At 40.4% G+C, this 12,790-nt stretch overlaps 1 protein-coding gene across 1 annotated transcript in view; it reads right to left on the reverse strand.

Moving 5' to 3' along the window:
- chrm2a (cholinergic receptor, muscarinic 2a) overlaps positions 1–11,324 on the reverse strand; it is a 132,977-nt gene extending 121,653 nt beyond the window's left edge. Inside the window, exon 1 of the mRNA XM_034162922.1 lies at positions 11,224–11,324. The gene's annotated coding sequence lies outside the window, so the exon portion shown is untranslated. The remainder of the gene's footprint in view (positions 1–11,223) is intronic.
- Positions 11,325–12,790: the final 1,466 nt, after the last annotated feature.

Raw genomic sequence — 12,790 nt, forward strand, 5'->3', positions numbered from 1 at the left:
CATAAATAAAAGTTTTTTGTTTTTTTTTTTAATAGCCCAAGTTCAAGTAACCGACTGAAATGCTACTCAAGTAAAAGTCTTAAAGTATCTAGTATTTATTGTACTTAAGTATGACAAGTAATGTACAACTAAATGTACTCAAGTATTGAAAGTAAAAGTACAAGTAAATGTTAATAATCAAAAACAGACTGATTTTTTTTAATTTTTTATAAAAGTTTATCTAGGCTTGTAAATTACTGGTAGTATTAGTCAAAATACTGAAAATTGTGCACATCACACAAAAACACTTCAGAAACAAGATTTCAAAACCTAAACGAGAGTAGGATCCTCACTAGGTGTTCACAGGAAACAGTTATTTATTTCTATATGTATTTATTTATTTTCATTGTTACATGGTTTTATCTTTTCTGTTGTGTTTTGTTTCTTTAGGTTCTTCTTGTCTCTTTCTCTAAAATTGTATTGTAACATTATGAGTCTACTATTATTGACTATTATTGTCTGTTATGTAGACTATTATTGTTTTTGCTATAATATATGAATAAAATAAATTTTAAAAATTACAATTTGACTCTTTTACGACAACGAACACTGGGCCATTAATTATACAGAACACAAATCAACACAAACGTGCTGATGTGAACAGCTTAATGCTAACTTTAACATTGAAAACGCCATAGACATGCTAACGCGTTAGCATCGGTCCCATTTTTAAGTTATAAAATACATCTATCAACTGTTTCAGAAGACCATAACAGGTCGGTTTAACATAAAAATATTAAATGTTACTCACAGACATATGCTCTTCAGGGTTTTAGCGGGAAAAAATTAGGATAAAGCGAAATAAAATCCATGAATCGTAGATCGAAGCACTGCTTCGATTGGTTCAAGGTTCAAAGCAAAGCCGTGCTGCAGAAAAATTGATTACAGAGCCGCTGCAGGTCTGTAATCAATGTAGAGAAATGATCATTTTCCTGACAAACACTCCCCAAGTGCGCAACTGCAAAAGAGCCTATCGGACATGACTCGAGAAATCGGCCTGACTTTGTTACAGTCACTAGTAATCAGTGGTGTCTCTGGGTGAAAACATGACTTTTTTGTGTGTGTGTGTTTGTAATGAGTAACGGCATGGCACATAGAAAATGTATCGGAGTAGAAGTATGCAATTAAGGTCAGAAATGTAGTGAAGTAAAAGTGAAAGTAAGGTGAATTAAAAAACTCAAGTAAAGTACAAAGTCTCCCGAAACGTACTTAAGTACAGTAGTGAAGTATTTTTACTTTGTTACTATACAACACTGCTTAGCACAAGATAAGACAAGGTAGCATGAATTCCCGTTTCATGGCTTATGACAACATAATGCGATCTTTAACCTCACCACTAGATGGCACTAAATCCAACACACTGGAGCTTTAAGAACTTTAATGCATCACAGACACCACAATGTGATCTCATCACCGTGATGTGATGTCACACTTGTGATTATTTCGAGTGGGTGCATGTCTAGTGTTTGTGTTACATTTCTTTCGCGGGGGGAAGGAGTTCAGATGTCCCCTTTGGTTCGGGTTGTCGAAATGATTTAAGGCTTTTGTACATGCAGCAGCTTTTGCACGCGGGACAAGCTGTCAACACAGGCAGCCTTAAACGTGGTAAGCTTGGATTTCACCCCTTGAAATGCAGCGTGCTCCTCCTGTTGGATAATTGCTTGTTAGCGCTCATGGCTCAAAGGAAGAAATAGTCACACAGGACTACTTGGAAAAAAAAACACACAAAAACACCTACACAAGCAACAGCAGCTGCTGCAGATTCACATTAAGACGTTACAGCGCCCTGTCACGATGGCGCCGCAGCTCACAAGAACTTGAGCCGCTGGCCAAAAGTCACTGCATACAAATTAACCGGAGTAAATCGCCGCCTCAAAAACTCACACCAGCACCGGCCTGCTCGGAAATGTAAGCCATTTTTGTGTAAGAGCCCACACAAATTCATACTCTGGAGGTCTTGCTGCTTTTTTCCCCACTTTTACATACTCCCATCACTGAGGAATTAGGCCTGCCGGCGATTACAATAAACCCTCCCTGCCAAGGTTCAACCAGAGCAGACAGGCACCCTGAATGTTTTATGGAGCCAATAATAACTACAGCGACAGAGCTTGAAGTGGAATTATCCGGTGCTGAGGGTTCGAGTAATTAAGATTGGAGGATGGAGGCCGATGTTGTTGCTGGACGAGCAGCAGGACTGACGAGTACCTGAGGCTTTTCCCTGCAAATGTTCAAAGGGATCTTCAGAGATCATTAGGATGGCGTGACCACTGTGACTGAAAAGTAAAACATCTGTGTGATGGCAGCAAATAAGCAAAAATGACTCATGAGAATACAGATTGTTGCCCCAGATGGTATTCATCCACTGGCACTGACAGGCCGGGGCACTAGGACTGTATCGATACTCATGGATCTGATCACCACAGCCAAAATGCCCCAGTCCTGTGTTTTTTTAAACTTTGCCAAAGGGTTACAAGTTGCTGGGTCATGATTTGAACATCTGGAGTGGTAGTGATGCAAACCAGCAACTTACTGGAACATTTGTCAGCAAGGAAAGAGTGACCATTTCTTTGCAGATGATGCAGTGGTCTTTATTGAGTCAATGGATACCCTCATTGCAGAAACTGAAGTAGGACTCAGAGTGTCTGCATTTGTCCTGGATCTAGACTAAGATCCAAGCTTTTAATGGCTTCCTGGACTCGGCTATCTGAAGTTTATCGGTACATAGTGAAAGTCTCCAACTTGTAGAGACATTCAATGATCTCAGGAGTGGCTTTTATGCTTCTGGGTCTTCGGTCTTTGGGGTCAAGAGATGCCTGGGAAGAGCTTACGGTGTCATGGGGCCATGAAAAGAGGAGTTTTGGTTATACCCATAACTTTACAGAAGATTGAAGGTCCAAGGTCCAAGTCTTTAGGGGCCAAATAGAACAAAAGGTACATGAACAATAACTTAGCAAACAATAGGCCAGTTATTGTGGTCCTTTGTTAGTGACATTCATATCTCTGTGGGCTACCTGTCCTTTGAGCTTGAGAGATCCTTGGAAAGCGCTTATGTAACCATAAGGTTGCTGAACAAAGATGTTTGTCAATGTCAATATCTTTGCAGACGAACAAAGGTCCAAATGTTTGCCGTCTCATTGTATGGTTGTTAGACCTGGACCTTGGCGACCGAAGATGAGGATTGGATTTTTTTGGAACTAGATCTGTTTGGAGGATATTTAGGTATTGCCACAATGACGGTGTCAAACAAGCAGTTACAGGGAGACTAAGATGAATGTCACTCGCATTGTGAGGGAGCGGTACCATCACCATTTTGGTCAAGTGGCACATTTCTCAATGCATGATCCAGCACGCAGGTGCTTGAGCTTTGAGAACACCAGTAGCTGGAGAAGGCCAAGGGGATGCCCACGTGTCACCTGGCTACTTTTACAGCTGTGGGATGGACCAGTTATCTGCGTGGGTGATTACAATCCAGAACCCAAAGCAGTTCTTTGGTGTCATGGATGCAGTGAAGCATCTTCTTCTCCATGAAATAACACACATTTAGATGTGAAACAGCTCAGAAACCATCTGTCCAAATATTTTAGGCCCATTACAAAAGTGTAATTCCTACAATAACCACAAAATTAATTTGGAATTATTCTACATTCAAGCTGATATTTAACACTATAATGCCACAATTAAGGTCTCAACCCCAATGTGCTACGACAGCTGAAAAACACCTTTCCTACACTGAATCGGACCAGTTTCATCCTAGTTTGGTTCAAATGAACGTGTCACATTTGCCAAGCTGGTTGGATTCTTTTAAGCTGCTTTGAAAGCTGTCAGGAAAAATCCAATGCAGGTCCACAGACTTGCTCAGTGACCACGAGGAAGATTGTGGGCGACAACTGTTCCAAATACATCTCATTTCAGCTTTCAGGTGTGTAAGCAACCTAAAGCGACTGTGGAGTTGTTAAGATCTGCACGAGTGTGACTTCGAGCTCATATCTGCCATCTAAAAAAGAGAGGTTGTACCAAGGTGAAAACCAAAACATCTAAGCAGGTTTAAATCACAGATGCAGTGATGTTACTTTATACACAACAATAGAACCGCACCAGTAAATATACATATGCCTGTAATGGTGTTTTTTGACTATGTATGACTCTATCATAAGACTCCTGTGTGACTTTATAGCAATCAATAACAAATATTTTCCTGATTGATTATCCTTCTCAGCTTCTTGGTTGTTGAAGTATACAAAAAATGTGTTTTTCTTGACCTTGTCCTTTGACCAAACTACTCCGAACTTTAATCACCTCTAGATATCTATCTAAGTAATCTTCCCACCACGTTTGATCCAGCTAGGCTTTTGGTTGTTGATATATTTTTTTAAAAATTTAAGTTTTTCAGGCCATTGTGACAGGTAACACCATAATGCAATCTGCAGCCTCACCACTAGATGATGCTATTCTGGTTTTTCTGGTTTCTTGCTTCTTCAGCTTGGTAAAAACCTTGTAACTGTTAGAATCAGGCGACGAGGTCCGAGACAGTGCAGGTTTTCCAATCACCTCAGCGGGTGATTTCATTGACGATCGGGTGTTTATGTTCAAAACAAAAGCTCATCAGCAACCCACCTGCTGAGGTGATTGGTTGCAAGGAAAACCTGCAGTGTCTCGGCCCTCGTTGCCCACCCCTGGCCTAAACAATGGGTCACCCCTTTGAGTCTGGTCTGCTTGAGGTTTCTTCCTCAATATCATCAGAGGGAGTTTTTCCTTACCACTCTCGCCTGTGTGCTTGCTCTAGGGGTTGGTAAGGTTAGACCTTACTCGTGTGAAGCGCCTTGAGGCCGCTTTGTTGTGATTTGGTGCTATATAAATGAAATGAAATTAAATTGTTTTTTGCTGAAACATGCTGACACCATCCTGCAGTGTTTATTCCACTGATGCAGAGTCTTTGTTTGAAAAGCAATTACAGTGGTTCGTTTCGTCTAACGCTCTCTGCCTGATAGATAATGACCTTAAGGAGGACTCTCCCTCCTCTCCTCCATCCTGTCCTCTCCACGTAACAGCATTCGGTGCGTCGGTTTAGTGGCACTTCATACTGTAAACCTCTGCAATCGCTTACCTTCTAATAAGGAGCACGGCTGAAGTGGAGCTGCACCATCCGCTAATGGAAAATAAAAATCTGCTAAGGATCAGATAGGATTTAATGTGACATATGCATGAGTCAAAGAGGTTCAAATCAACTCCAACTTTTGGCAAATGCAGCTCTCCTTCTGAGGAAGATGTTGCAGAAGCAATAAAACACATCCACAGTGTTACCTAACATTTAAATGTATAAAATTCCATTATACCAAAGTATAAACTGTTCTAAAAACTAATTGAAGTTATTTGCACCAGCAACAACAGCAAACAAAAACATTTCCTTTGTGCTAATTGATTATTGGCTAGCAGAACTGCTACACATTAGCAGCTACCTATGTAGCCTACTCAGTATATGGACCTCTACTAGCTTATAGCAGCCTCGTCTAATTTTTAAAGTTCTATCATACCTGTTCTCAATCTTTATATATCAATTTCAGTTAGACAAAAAACAAGATAGGAAAGCATAAATACACTTTCTCTGGTAACATTTAATGCATTATTAGCTAGTGAACGTGCTACATGCAAGCTAGTAGGACACCCTGGTATATCATAACATACTCAAAAGTAATCATATTTATAAAATTCTAGTCAGCCAAATTATAAATTACATTTCTTTTCATGTGAGTTTATAGTGGTGTATTTTAGCTAGACATTAACAAACAAATTTTATAAAATGATAAGAATTTAACTTTATTTTAAAATGTTTGGGTGAAAAAATGATGAGTCATTATTGGCTAACAGCCATATCACGCACTACTTAGCTACCATGGCCTCACTACAGCAGTGGTTTTATGCTAACAGGTATTACATAAGCTGGTCATCCTACATCAGATTTTATCTATATATTTTTTATTATATCCTGCCAACATAGACCGCTTACTCGGGGGCTGGAGCCTATCCCAGCAGTCATAGGGTGTGAGGCGGAGTACACCCTGGACAGGATGCCAGTTTGTCGCAGGGCCACATACAAACAAAAACACATTCACACTTGCAAGCACCCCTACGGACAGTTTTAAAATCTCCAGTCCACCTAACCCACATGTCTTTGGATGTGGGAGGACCCAGTGGGAACCCACGCAAACACGGGGAGAACATGCAAACTCCACACAGAAAGGCTACAGATGGGAATCGATCCCATGACTTTCTTGCTGTGAGGCAACAGTGCTAAACACTAAGCCACTGTGCTGCTCACCCAAGTATAAACCATCTTAAAATGTAGTATTCTTCAGCTGCTCTCTTGTTTGCACTCAGGGTTGCCACAGCAGATCCAAGGTGGACCCGCATGTTGATTTGGCACAAGTTTTACACCAGCTGCCCTACCTGACGCAACTCCACGTTACATGGAGAAATGTGGCAGGGGTGGGGTTTGAACCGGGAACCTTCCACACTGAAACCAAGCACACTTTACTGTATGTAAACTGGCTTTTTGTCATTTATTTGCATCTTTTCAACACACTGATTCTGAGACCTTCCTTCCACACTCGGTTGAAGCCACAGCTCCTCCACTCAGAGTAAAAATAACACTTTAATTGCTTAACAAATAAAAACGACTACAGTATGCAATGTTGGATTACAGCAGCAGCGGCTCGGTGCAAAGAGAGGAGCTGAAAGCGTGACAATTAGACTTTTCTTTCTGTGCGTGCCAGTGACACAGATTCTCAGACATGCACCACGCTGCCTCCCTACAACCATGGAGCTTATGGCCATGGAATGAGGTGCCCCACCAGCTAAAATTAACTTTCGAAGAAGTAACCTTACTTCTACTTGCTTCTTTTGGCTCCTGCCAAAAGCACAGATTTGGGAATAAGTGTGCAATGTGCATTCATGGTAGGTAAAAGCATTGGCACGGCTTCCTTCCTTCAGTCTATCTTCCATTTCTCTCGTGTATGATGGAGGATGACCATGAAAGAGAATATAAATTCATATATGTGTGCACACATATAGGTTTGGATCTATGAAATCACATTTGTGGTTTGCATGCATGTCATTTTAACATAAAACAGCAAAATGAGCCTCATTTTTGCCACAGGGGGTGTTAAATATCATTTTTCAGGCACAGTTTTGATTCACAAAAGTAAATGAATAAAAAAAAATTATGGATTTTCTGCTCTGGTAGTTATTGATAAATAAAGGACATTCCTCTACAACTCAGCTATCATGGTTATCTGTCCACAAAAAGGACAAGTGACACACTTTTTTCAGTTGTCTAACAGTTGTTCTAAACATAAGACTTATATATAAACATTTACCAATCAAATTTTTCATGAAGAAAATGCTGCCATTTTAATATCAAAAACATTTTGCGGAAGCCCTTTCATTTCATTTTTCAACCATGTGTCAGTACACATTGCCACTTTTAGAACCACATAGCTTTTCTATTTACTATTTTACTATTAACATCTTAACACTCTCACATTGTTTCTTGGCTGCTTGAGAGTCAGTTGATGACTCTGCTGCCATTATCACCCTGAGCTTAATGTTTGCATCATGACTTATCAGCATTTTTGTAGTACATTTCTAATGGACCATGCACAGTATTTAACAATTCTATTTGATGCATTACCCCCAAGTTGGCCTCAGGCTAATTCTTACCAGTTACTAGCTAACTTGCCCAACTCTTGAGCCACATTCATTTCAAGATCACTGTTTCTGTCATGACGCACTGTTGGCCAGTGAAAAGGGTGTGTCGCTTCAGTCCTTTGAAACACACTTTTTGCACAGATATGTGATGTCACCTATACTCTTGCAGATTTGCATGAAATGTGAAAGTTTGGGCCCTGAATACAAGACAAAGTTATGTCAGAAACAGTTGTTTTCATGTCTCAGATTTATTGCAGTTCATTTTATTTACAGACTGGGAAATCATTGCATAATTTGCCCCAAGGTGCTTCACAAGGGTAAAGTCTAACCTTAACAACCAATGGGCAAATAAATTATGTTTGAAAGAAGCCTGTGCTTATTATGCCCTGAGTAACATTGAATCCTGTCATTGGGTGCTTCCCACAAAATATCTCACACAGCAAGCAAGCAATCATGATTTCTGTGACGCATGCATGTGTGTAAAACAAGCTATTTCTGGCTTAAATTCTGTTTAATGCATGACAATTTCAACATGCACAGACATACAATTATTAGACTTAGTATATTTAAACATCAAAGCCCAGTCATGCTTAACTCAGAAATGTAAATGCAAATTAATGACCCCTTTGTTCAAGTTGAAGTTGAAATGGGGTGATGGTTGACACTATACAAATAAATGGAAGAATTAAAACATTAATTTAAAATCACCCATGTGCTTCATTTGGTTCAAACTCTAGTCAACTCTCCCTTGACCTAAAATTTACCTATATTCCCCAGTGTTCATTGATATATTTGCTTCTTAGATACCCTGCAATCCCTTAAACAGCTGAAATAATTTGGTGTAGGTATTGATCAAATCAAACGAAATCAACATAATGACCGTTTCCCCAACAACCATCAGTGTCTGTAGCAAACATTCTACACACACTATAAGATTTGCATCTTTAATATGATATCAAGAAAGCTGGAGGTCATTCTACAAGGCCAACCTTGGTTAACCTCAAGTTGCTGACAAAGAAATGATCAAACTCAGTCACCCAAACCTCATCGATCAAAGTTGGGGATGATAAGTTTGAACGGGCAGCAATGACGCTACAAAAGCTCTGCAAAACAACAAAACACAATCACAGTGGAGCTGCCAAACCGTGGTACAGTAATTCAGTTTATTTGCAGCAACATTCTAAGTCCCTAATATTATATTTGGATGCAAAATGTTCTGCAGTCGTCACAGTTGCACCTCAACAACGCCTGCAAGCCTGCAAAATTCAATTACACCAAAGGAAAGTGAGAAATTTCTTTGGTTATGACAGGACATAGGCTGTGCAATGAAATGGTCACTGCTGACTTAATTACAACATGGCAACAGAACAAGAAAACACATCAAGTTGTGCCAGTTGTACACAATCAGCTATTATTATAGTGCTTACTCTGAGGCTGTTGGCCGGCTAAATGGAATTGCACGCATTTTCTTCTCAACGATTTCTTTTAAGAACTGTGAGTAAAAAAAAAAAAAAAAAAAAAAAAGTGTGCTTCAGACCTAACAGCTAAAAATATACACAGCAGGCTACTGTGCAGACATTTATGGCAGACTTTACTTGAAATTTCCAAAATGTTCAAGTATATTAAAATAGCTGGGAGGAATATGATGTTCTTGTGAGACAGACAGTAAACACAATTTATGTTCAACCGTTAAAGCTTCACACTTTATTGCAAATTTTTATAAGCATTCTTGTTTGTGCAACATCTTTGCTTTGTCCAGTATTCAGCACATTACTGTCTTGTGCAAATGCTGTAAAAAAAAATGTGGCTTCCCTATTGCAATGTAAGTCATAACCACCCTGTGTAAACTATCCACCAGTTTTAAAGTCATTCTCAGTCATTTCATCTCACAAGTCTGACTCTGGAATAAAGGTTTAAAACAAAAGAAAGCTGGATCAATATTATCTTTGAATAAAAGCCCAGATCTGGCTGGTTTTCGGCATGTTTTTACTTTTTTTTTCCCACTGCAGCTCTGTCTCGCAAACAACTTGCCCTTCTGATGGAAAAGTACAAAATGAAAATCCACTTGCTCTAATTGAAGTTATCCATTATAGTGCAGGAACCAAACCAGTATCGATTTACACATCCAGGATCAGACAAGAACAGATAAGGTCACTGTTCCCTTTTGTCCACCCCCCCTTTTTAAACAACAACACGTATTACAAAGAAACAGAGTGGATGTCAAAGCTCTGCATAGCAGCCTTTTCCACAAATCTACACCAAACCTTCAAGCATGAAATTTATAGAGTTAAAATCAAGAAGACCCTACCCCATCCGTATAAATCCTCGCTTCACTGCAGTGATTTGCCAAGCAAAATGTAAGAAAGCGCTTACAGCGGCCACTCAGAACGGTGATTTGGAGAGATGATTGTTTTCTTCTGCATGCAAGATGCATTAAAAAAAATCCTTTCAACTCCCACACAAGAGCTACGATCACACAACGGGACGCAGACGTGCCTCTGCTGAGCGTCTGTTCTCTGCGCCGCGCTTTTACGCACGGATATGGCTCTGTGCACGCCAAATCAATGGGGGCGTCTTACCATTCAACGCGGTAACGACGCGACCGGGGCTCGCGCTGCGACGTGAAATAAAATTTTGCTTCTTGTGCAGCGTGAATCTGACTGGGGGAAGAAGACTAAAATGTTCTTTATTCAGTGCAAAGTTAAGATGACATGCGTTTTGAGCCAAAGCGCACCGGAGTGTCCCGAGCGCCACTTTGCTTGCTGCTGCTAACACATAATTCTTTTTTCTTACAACATTACGCATCTATTCAGAAAAAAAAAAAAAACGTTGAGAAAATCCTGATACAAGCCGGATAATGGTGTTTGCCGCGCTCCATATTTGGGGAGGTTTGCGCGCCACGTGCGGTATGCACGGCTCGGTTTAATATGTTTGAATGACAAAACGGACTTGCCGCAAAAGGATCCTTTAAAATGATGTGGTTCTGATGTAAAAATGAGCCACAAGAAGAATGGCAGCTGTAATTCTGCTCCGCGCCTTCTTCCATATGGCCAAAGGAAGCTGTTGATCACGCGTAAAACAAGTCGCTCACCAAACAAGCTTCCTGGCAGGACTCCGCGATGTTAAAACCGATATCAAATCAATAACAGACAGCGTCTGTAATTTGTTTGTTTTTAAATCGTCATTTTGGCAAAGCAACTTTGCGCGTAGAGCAAGGGGTCGATTTTTACGCGCAGGATGATACTAATAACAGGTGTCAACACTGATGTGTATCAGTGGCTATGTGGGATCCCGAAGGTGTCACGTTCAATTCTCTGCAGCAATCAATGATTCCTGTTTGAGTGTCCTTAAGCAAGGCAGTGGGATAAGCCTACATACAGCGTCAAAATAATCCCCCCGCGCGTAAAAATCTGCACTCCTGTGTTTCATCGGACAAATCTCAGGCTATAAAAGGAGAAGGTTTTTCAGATAGAGACTTACCTGCCGTCGTGCAGGTGGCGCCTTTTGGTCCGCTTTACCGCGCCGAGGCTGCATGTCTGAGGACATGCTTCTGAAGACGAGCTTTGGAGACGAAAAGTGCCTCGGCAACGCGGACAAAATAGGGAGGTGTGAGTGTGTGGTGGAGGGGGTGCGTGTAAGCGTGAAGGTGAGGGGGAGGGGTAACAGAAAGTAGGCTGGCATTTCTGTGAATGAAATGACAGTAATGACAGCCGTTATTTCCCTTTAGAATCGAGAAAAAAAAAACGTGACCACCAGTGACGCAACACGTGATTTAAAAAAAAGAAGAATGCATCCATTTGATTTATTAATGGTGCACAACTGCGCAAAGTCAAAGCCCTAATTGAAAACGCTGCAGCACGCACGACGGCACGCACGAGCACGTGCACGTGCGTGCAAACGGCACGTTTTCATGTTCATGTCGCGCGTCTGGAGCAGACGGTTGAACTGCGGATCGTTTATTTGATTTCTACTTTTTTTTCCCCACCCCGATCTCGTTGAGAGAAGTTTCCGCTGTCATCTCGTGCACGGATTCGAGGAAAGCCGTCTTCAAAAACCAGTTTTCATTGAGAAAATGAGGACACGGATCACCTGTGAGCGGCGCTCGGCGCGGAGCTGCTACTTTCAGCACCGAGGACAGCGCACGACTCTGCAAATTGGACCCTTTTTAATAACAACAGCAATCATAATAATAATAATAATGAAATATTAAGAGACCATTGCACAGTTTTTACTGAGAATTAGTTCGTTTTTAGCCTGTGATGTTGATATTATATCTCCATCCGATCAGGACGAGTTTAAGAGACAAATCTGAACTGAACACAACGACAAAAAACAAACAAATACAGGAAAACAGCTTCATGAAGTGAACCACTTTAACACAACCATTATTAGAAATTTTGTGATCTATCATCTTTTCATTTCCAGCCTCTGTGTGCAGCCTGTTGATGAACAGTTTTTTTTTTTAAATCTAATTTATGGATTTTTATTTATTTATTTATTTATTTGTCCTCCCTCCTTCTGAAACATCAAATTTGAGTTATTGGCTTCTCGTGCTGTTTTTCAACATTAGTAACCTTTAATGTGAAGGTGAAGGTTACAAATGATCTTCTTATGGCCTCAGACAGTGGACTCATCTCTGTGCTTGTTCTGTTAGACCTCAGTGCTGCTTTTGATAATGTTGACCATAAAATAATTTTATTACAGAGATTAGAGCATGCCATAGGTATTAAAGGCACTGCGCTGCGGTGGTTTGAATCATATTTATCTAATAGATTAGAATTTGTTCATGTAAATGGGGAATCTTCTTCACAGACTAAGGTTAATTATGGAGTTCCACAAGGTTCTGTGCTAGGACCAATTTTATTCACTTTATACATGTTTCCCTTAGGCAGTATTATTAGATGGCATTGCTTAAATTTTCATTGTTACACAGATGATACCCAGCTTTATCTATCCATGAAGCCAGAGGACACACACCAATTAGCTAAACTGCAGGATTGTCTTACAGACATAAAGATATGGATGACCTCTAATTTCCTGCTTTTAA

The sequence above is a fragment of the Thalassophryne amazonica genome, chromosome 22 (assembly GCF_902500255.1).
Source record: "Thalassophryne amazonica chromosome 22, fThaAma1.1, whole genome shotgun sequence".
Lineage (NCBI taxonomy): Eukaryota > Metazoa > Chordata > Actinopteri > Batrachoidiformes > Batrachoididae > Thalassophryne > Thalassophryne amazonica.